Genomic DNA, 7,859 nt, shown 5'->3' on the forward strand with positions numbered 1-7,859 from the left:
TTTTTTGCCGGTCATGGGGCCGGAACTCTGGGTCTGGGCGCTGTCCCTCAGCTCTTCAGCTCAAGGCTAGCGCTCTACCACTGGAGCCACAGCACCACTTTCAGCTTTTTCTGTTTATGTGGTGCTGAGGAATCGAACCCAGGGCCTCATGCTTGTAAGGCATGCACTCTACCGCTGAGCTACCTTCCCAGCCCCCAAGTACCATTTCTGATTCCTTGATTTAATCTTTTTTCCTGAGGTTCTAGTGATTGAAACTTGGGTCTGTACTAGGCAAGCACTCTACCATTGAGCTACATTCCCAGCACTTTTCTTTTTTAAATGGGCTTTCAATCTGTAGCTCAGCCTGGCCTTGAACTATATATGTCTTCCAGGCCTTGAACTTGTAATCCTTTTGCCTCAGCACCCAGGTACTGAGATTATAGGCAGGTGCCACCTTGCTTGGCCTGATTTAATATTATGAGGACAAAAAGTCACACATTTGGACAGTAATTCTTTTTTTAAATTTTTTAGTATTCATGTTTATTAGATTATGGCATATAAATTGAGTTTGTTTCAGCAGCATGCCCTCTCTAGATGTTACAATGTTGCATAAAGTGATGCATTTTCTCTTAAAAGCCATAAAACCATATAACATGGAAATATCACTTACTGTTTTTGTTGTTGTTGTTGTTTGTTTTGGGCATTGGTCCTGAGGCTTTGAACTCAGGGCACTGTTCCTGAGGATTTTTGCTCAAGGCTAGTGCTATACCACTTTGAGCCACAGTGCCACTTCTATTTTTCTGGTGATTAATTGGAGATAAGAGTCTCACAGACTTTCCTGCTTGGGCTGGCTTGGACCCGTGATCGTAAGATCCCAGCCCCCTAAATTGCTAGGATTATAGGCATGAGCCATCAGCACCTGGATAACACCTTTTTTAATGAATGAGAATCTTGTGCTTGCCTGTGTTACCTGATAGTATCTTTCAGAGGTGAAAAAATGAATAGACAAATCTTGAATGTTTTGTACCTTTAGTACTAGAGAAATAATTAGTATGCTAAAAACTAAGCTGGGATCCAACAGGCTCAGAGCCAGGCAGCCTTCTACCCCTGCTAGTGTCCTCTCGGGAGCCACCAGGCCTCCAGTCAAGATGAGTGATAAGCCAGTCATGTCTGAAGTGGAGAAGTTTGACAGATCAAACTGAAGAAAACTAATACTGAGGAAAAAAACACTCTTCCTTCAAAGGAAACTATCCAGCAGGAGAAAGAGTGTGATCAAACATCCTAAAATACAGATTACCTCTCAAGAGCAAGCTTCAACATCACCTGACATTCTTGCTTAATTTAGGCTTATTTCTGTAAAACTATGGGTTTGTGGAGACTTGAGGCACCTGTAGATGATTTCTCTTCTATACTCCCTGGCTAAGAGGTCAACAGTAGCCATTGTCCCCTTAAATTTGTTTTTTAAGTGAAATTTCAGATGGTAGATGACATGCTGTCAGTAATCTCACTATTGATGACCTTTGTGGGTGTGGTCCTTGTGCCCCCTATAGAGTGAGTCAGTTTAACCTACAATGAGTGCCTTCTGCTTCATAATACTTTTGTAGCCTCTTAATTTTCATTTACAATTAAGCATTAAAAATTAAAAAAACAAAACAAAACTCTAAGCCGAGCGCTGATGGCTCACACCTGTAATCCTAGCCACTCAGGAGGCTGAGATCTGAGGATCGAGGTTCAAAGCCAGCCTTGGAAGGAAAGTCCATGAAACTCTTATCTCCAATAAACCACCAGAAAACTGGTGGTGCTGTGGCTCAAGTGGTAGAGCGCTAGCCTTGAGCTGAAGAGCTGAGGGACAGCACCAAGGCCCAGAGTTCAAGCCCCACAACCAACCCCCTCCCCCCTCCAAAAAAAACCCTCTAAAATTTATGTTATATTTAGGACTTGGTTTTATGAAAAGTAGAATTTTAACCCTATTTGCATTTAACTTTATCCTCAGACTTTAACCTCCTGAGTAGCTAGAATTACAGGCATGAGCCACCCACACATACCTATACTCTATCTATCTATCTATATCTATAATCTATCTCAGTATATAACTGGACAACTTTCTGTGACCCAATATGATAAAAAATATTTTTTACAATCCCCAAAATTATAAGTCTGTTTTTCTAATGACTAAATTTTAGATCCAAATTTATTGTTGAATGTGTGAATCATTGCATTCATTGGAAACACAAATAGATAAACTTTGTTGCCTCTGGTTGGACAAAAATTCTTTAACTTGGCTGGCCATACAGAATTATTTATATTATACATTCTTTATATGTTTAATATATATTCATGTATGCATTATTTTGTATGTATTAGATATTGTATATGTAATGTATATTATGTGTGCATGTGTATGTAATATGCATACATGAATATGTATATATTATACAAACATTTACATTTAAATAGATTAGGTACCTAACATTAAATAGGTTTGGTACCTAACCTATTATACTTTGTTCTAAGAAGGTATTATTGGCTAAGTCTTTGGCTTAATTTCCTTGTAATTTAAAAATAGATCTCTGGTGCTTTATAAGAAAAATATGCTACTATCATTTCACTCTGCTGATTTCTTTTGTCCTTCTGTCTTCAGCCTGTTTTTACCCTACCTTCTCCTTTTTTCCTTTTCCTTTTCTTTTTCCTTTTCCTTTTTCATTTGGCAAGCTTTCTCAAAGTACCTGGTACATATTAAACACTGTTTGAGGCACTAAGAATGTAAGTTTAGGTGCAGTCCTCTGATGAGGTGACATTTGGACAGAGATCTGAGGACATGAGCCAAGAAAAGAAAGATTTGGGCAGGAGGAACAGCATGGTCAAATGCCCAAAGAGTCTTTGTGTATTTGAAGACAAGGAGCAGAAAGGGTCATTGAGGCAATCTGAAGGGAAGGAGACCATAACTCTGAAGGGAAGGAGGATTTGGGGGCAGAGTTTGTGTGCAATGACTGATGTTAGCTGAGTTAAAATAGGGGAACCATGGCAACTATGTGGTGATAATTGTAATGTTTAGGGAAGAGATGGTAGTGGATTAGATTGGAGTATTGGCAGTATAGATTATGAGCATTCATCAGGATTTATATTTATGGGAGCGAGCAAGAGAAGAATCAAGAATGGGGCTTGGAATGTAGCTTAGTGACAGAGCTCTTGCTTAGCATGCATGAAGCCTAGGTTTGATTCTTCAGTATCACATAAACAGAAAAAACCAGATGTGGTGCTGTGGCTCAAGTGGTAGAGTGCTAGCCTTGAGCACAGAGAGGCTCAGGGACAGAGCTCAGGCTCTGAATTCAAGCCCCAGAACCCAAAAGAGAGAGAGAGAAAGTGAGAGAGACACATATACACACATACCCACACAGGGAGACAGAGAGAATCAAGAATGGCAACAATTTTTTGGCCTAAATTAAATGAAATTAAAATGCTATTAACTGAGATGATAGAGAAGACTATAGAAAAAACAGAACTGGAATGAGGGAATTAGAAGCTCAGTTTTGGACATACTAAATGTGAAAGGCTTTATTAAGACATCTAAGTGGAAATGACAAATGAAAATTTAGATATACAGAAGAGATCCAGACTGGAGATAGTGGGTATATATTAAAGTATGAGTGGTAATTAAATCAGATGCATGAGATAAATCAAGCTAGTAAGTGGAGAGTACAGAGGTCAGAGATCCTGATCGGGGCCTTATGCTGTTTATAAAGGTTGGAGCAATGAGGAGTAACCAGTAGTAACAAGCAATAGAAGGCAGAGCACCAATAGATCATGTCTATAATCCTCACTTCTCAGGAAGCTGAGATCTTAGGATCTCAGTTCAAAGCCAGCCTAAGCAGGAAAGTCCATAGACTCATCTCCAAATAAGCATCAAAAATCTGGAAGTAGAGCTGTGACTCAAGTGATAAGAATACCAGCCTTGAGTAAAAAGCCCTGTTCAAGCCCAGTATGGCATGGAAAAAAAAAAAAAGGCAGTAGAAGGTGAGGAAGGCAAAGTGAAGAAAGCTTTTCTAGATGATTTAACAGGGTGTAACACAGAGAAGCTGGGTGTTGACCATCAGATTTGGCAACAGGAAGGTAGGTCACTGGTCATCTTGTACTGTTTGGAAGTAGTGGGATAAAGGCCAATTGGACTAAGTTCAAGGCAGAGAGGCATCACATTTTTGCCTAATATCTGGCTTCAGACTTCTATCCCCTTCCAATGTCCCCTGTGTAGCTGAGACACAGACATGAACCACCATTTCTAGCTTGTTGGTTCAGATGGGTCCCAACCTTTTTGCCTGGGTTAGTCCCAAATTCTGATCCTCTAGATCTCTTTATGAGTAGCTGGGATTATAGATATGTACTACCACATTGGGCCTTGAAGAAAGGAATATTTGAAAAAACAGAGTTGTCCTACTCAGGAAGCTGAGATCTGAGGATCATGGTTCAAAGCCAGCCTCTGGTTCAATCCCTAGTGCTGCCAATTTTTTATTTTTTTTAATTTGTTTTATTTATTTACTTTTGTCTGTTGTGGGGCTTAAACTCTGGGCTTGGGCACTATCCCTGCACTCTTCAGCTCAAGGTGAGTGCTCTACCACTTGAGCCACAGCACCACTTCTAATTTTCTGGTGGGTAATTGGAGATGAGAGTCTCATGGACTTTCCTGCCTGGGCTGGCTTTGAACTGCAATTCTCAGATCTCAGCCTCCTGGGTAGCTAGGATTATAGGCTTTAAACGCTGCCATTGGGCCAAAAATTTTTTAATGTGATGCAAAAAATTTTTGGTTAGGGGCTGGGAAGTTGGCTCAGTGGTAGAGCGCTTGCCGTGCATGCCTGAGGCCCTGGGTTCAATTCCTCAGCACCATATAAGCAAAATGAAAAAAGCTGGAAGTGGCGCTGTGGCTCAAATGGTAGAGTGCTAGCCTTGAGCTGAAGAGCTGAGGGACAGCACCCAGGCCCAGAGTTTAGGCCCCACGACCGGACCCAAAAAAAAAAATTTTTTTTTTTTGGTTAAATGCCAGTCTTGGTTGGACCTACTGCACAGATGGTTTGGTAATATACGAGTAAGTGGAAAGACAGGAAATAGAAATAGCAACTATAGTCTATGCTCTCTACACTCTTAACTGTGAAATACAAGAGACAGCACTAGCTAGAAGGAGACATCAAGTTGACAGAGGGTTTCCTTTTTTTTTTGTTTGTAATAAACCTTTTTTTACTTTGAAATAGTTTTGGATTTAGATTAAGAGTTTTTATATACATTCATCTAGCCAGGAGTGGTGATTCAGTATTATAATCCCAGCATTTGAGAAGGGGAATCTTAAGGATGAGGCTTCAAGACCAGCCTGGGTTACACAAGGAGACTCTGTCTCAGGGAAGATAGATAGATAGATAGATAGATAGATAGATAGATAGATAGATAGATAGATAGATCTCTATAGATATAGATACATACACAAACTACAGACTTTATTCAAACTACATACTTTATTTGAATGTCACCAGTTTGTTTTTTTTTTTTGTTTTTTGTTTTACTAATGACAGAGTGCTGCTTTTCTTTCCAAAGAACAGAGGGAACTTGTCACTGGTGGCTCACACCTGTCATCTTAGCTAATAAGGAGGCTGGGGTCTGGATATCACAGTTCAAAGTCTGCCTGATCAGAAAAGTCCATGAGACTCTTGTCTCCAACTAGCCAGCAAAATGCCAGAATGAGGCTGAAATGGTAGAGCATCAGCTGTGAGTGAAACTATATGCCTTGAGTTTAAACCTTGGTACCAGCACAAAAGGGGAAAAAAACAAAACAGAGAGAAATGTTCATATAATGACATATAGGTATGACTTAATCTACTAAATTAAAGAACACTCACTACCATGAAAGAGAAATATTGAACATAGGTAAATTTACTTATTTAGCAAATAGTGGAATTGGGTTATATGATAGCTTGAATTTTTCAGAACTACGTTCCTTTTCTCTTCCTCCTCAACTGTTCCTTCCTAGGACATAGGAACATGAACTAATAACCATCAGTGGTTTCATTTTCAGGTTCTTAATATGCCTCTTCTTGAAATATGTGCTATGTAGGCATTTAATTACATAAGACTGGCTTGTCTGAGAAGCTCCCAGCCTAGAATTTTTTTTCCCTTTTTGAAAGCTACATATCCAAATAATTTATATTTCCTACCCAATTCTGTATCCTACCAAATAATTCTTTTTTAATTTTTTTTGCCAGTCCTGGGGCTTGAGCTTCTGCTCAAGGCTAGCCCTCTACTACTTGAGCCATAGTGCCCCTTCTGGCTTTTTCTGTTTATGTGGTACTGAGAAATCGAACCCAGGGCTTCATGCATGCAAGGCAAGCACTCTATCACTAAGCCACATCTCAGACCCCAAATAATTCTTTTTCATTCTTTTTTTTTTTCTGCTTATGTGGTGCTGAGGAATTAAACCCATGGCCTCATGCATGCAAGGCAAGCGCTCTACCACTGAGCCACCTTCCCAGCCCCTTCATTCTTTTTTTAAAAATTGTTATTAAAAGGTGATGTACAGAGGAGTTGCAGTTATATAAGTCAAATTCTTTTTTTCTTATCTTTATTTCTTCCTTCCTTTTTTATTTATTTTTGGGGGGGGAGTCCAGTCATGAAGCCTGAACTCTGGGCCTGGGCGCTGTCCCTCAGCTCTTCAGCTCAAGGCTAGCACTCTACCACTTGAGCCACAGCGCCACTTCAGACTTTTTCTGCTTATGTGGTGCTGAGGAATCAAACCCAGAGCCTCATACATGCAAGTCAAGCACTCTACCATTGAGCCACCTTCCCAGCCCAGCTATTGTTCTTATTGTGTAACTTTTCTTTTTTCCTCATTGTTGCTTGCCTTGGGTCCTAAAGGCTTGGATCACTACCATGGCCTAGGAGTGATTTAAGGGTGTAGGGCCTTTTTTTTTTTTTTTTTGTAGGGCCTTTAATATTATCAGAACACACTGCCAAACCCTTTCTCTTATTGTCTCCACCCCTGCCTCTACCCTCTTGAACTTGGATCTTCAGAAGATCATTTTAATAAAAGCATACTTAATCTTTCAGAAAAGAAACAAAAAAGCCTCCCTAAAGGGATGTCTTCTACCCAGATCTAGTTCAGGACTCTGCTGATACTGCACCACCCAAATTCCTTTTCTTTCTGCTCATCACAAGTAGAAATGAGGCTGCTTACAGTAACATCATATTTATTTCATATTCTATGAAAGCTTTTTTTTCTGTGATATGAAGATAATAATATTTTTAGCTTTTCACATGTTTATCATATTATTATATTTATTATAAAAAAGGAAATACAAGTACCATAATTCATTTTCCAAAAATAACTTGGTAACATCCTGATTTATTTTATTCCAGACTACTTTTCTAGGATAATATTTACAAATACATATACATATTGTAAAATGAGATCCTGACAATATATAATTTTCTTTTTTTATTTAAGTATCTTGAGAGCATCTTTCCATGTCAATAGATATACTTTGGTTCCATAATACATATCTACAGAAAGTAGTGTCCGGTTAACAAGGTAGAATGTGTCTCTGGTTTTCAGGGCTCCTGGCTGTACACTTTAGGGCAGGTGAAGACAGAGGCCCAGGTGACTCATCCATCATGTGACATGAGGTAGTAGGGCTAAGAGTACTGCGGGTGACCCAGATTCTGGAACTTTTTTTGGGGGGGGGGTCCAGTCGTGGGACCTGAACTCTGGGCCTGGGTCCTTTCCCTCAGCTCTTCAGCTTAAGGCTAGCGCTCTACCACTTGAGCCACAGTGCCACTTCCGGCTTTTTTCTTTTTTGCTTATGTGGTGCAGAGGAATCGAACCCAGGGCCTCAGGCATGCAAGGC

General features: G+C 39.8%; 1 pseudogene; it reads left to right on the forward strand.

Moving 5' to 3' along the window:
* Positions 1 to 1,127: 1,127 nt before the first annotated feature.
* Positions 1,128 to 1,264, forward strand: LOC105987521 (annotated as a pseudogene).
* The last annotated feature ends 6,595 nt before the right edge of the window (positions 1,265 to 7,859 follow it).

The sequence above is a fragment of the Dipodomys ordii genome, unplaced genomic scaffold, assembly GCF_000151885.1.
Source record: "Dipodomys ordii isolate 6190 unplaced genomic scaffold, Dord_2.0 Scaffold42, whole genome shotgun sequence".
Taxonomy (NCBI): domain Eukaryota; kingdom Metazoa; phylum Chordata; class Mammalia; order Rodentia; family Heteromyidae; genus Dipodomys; species Dipodomys ordii.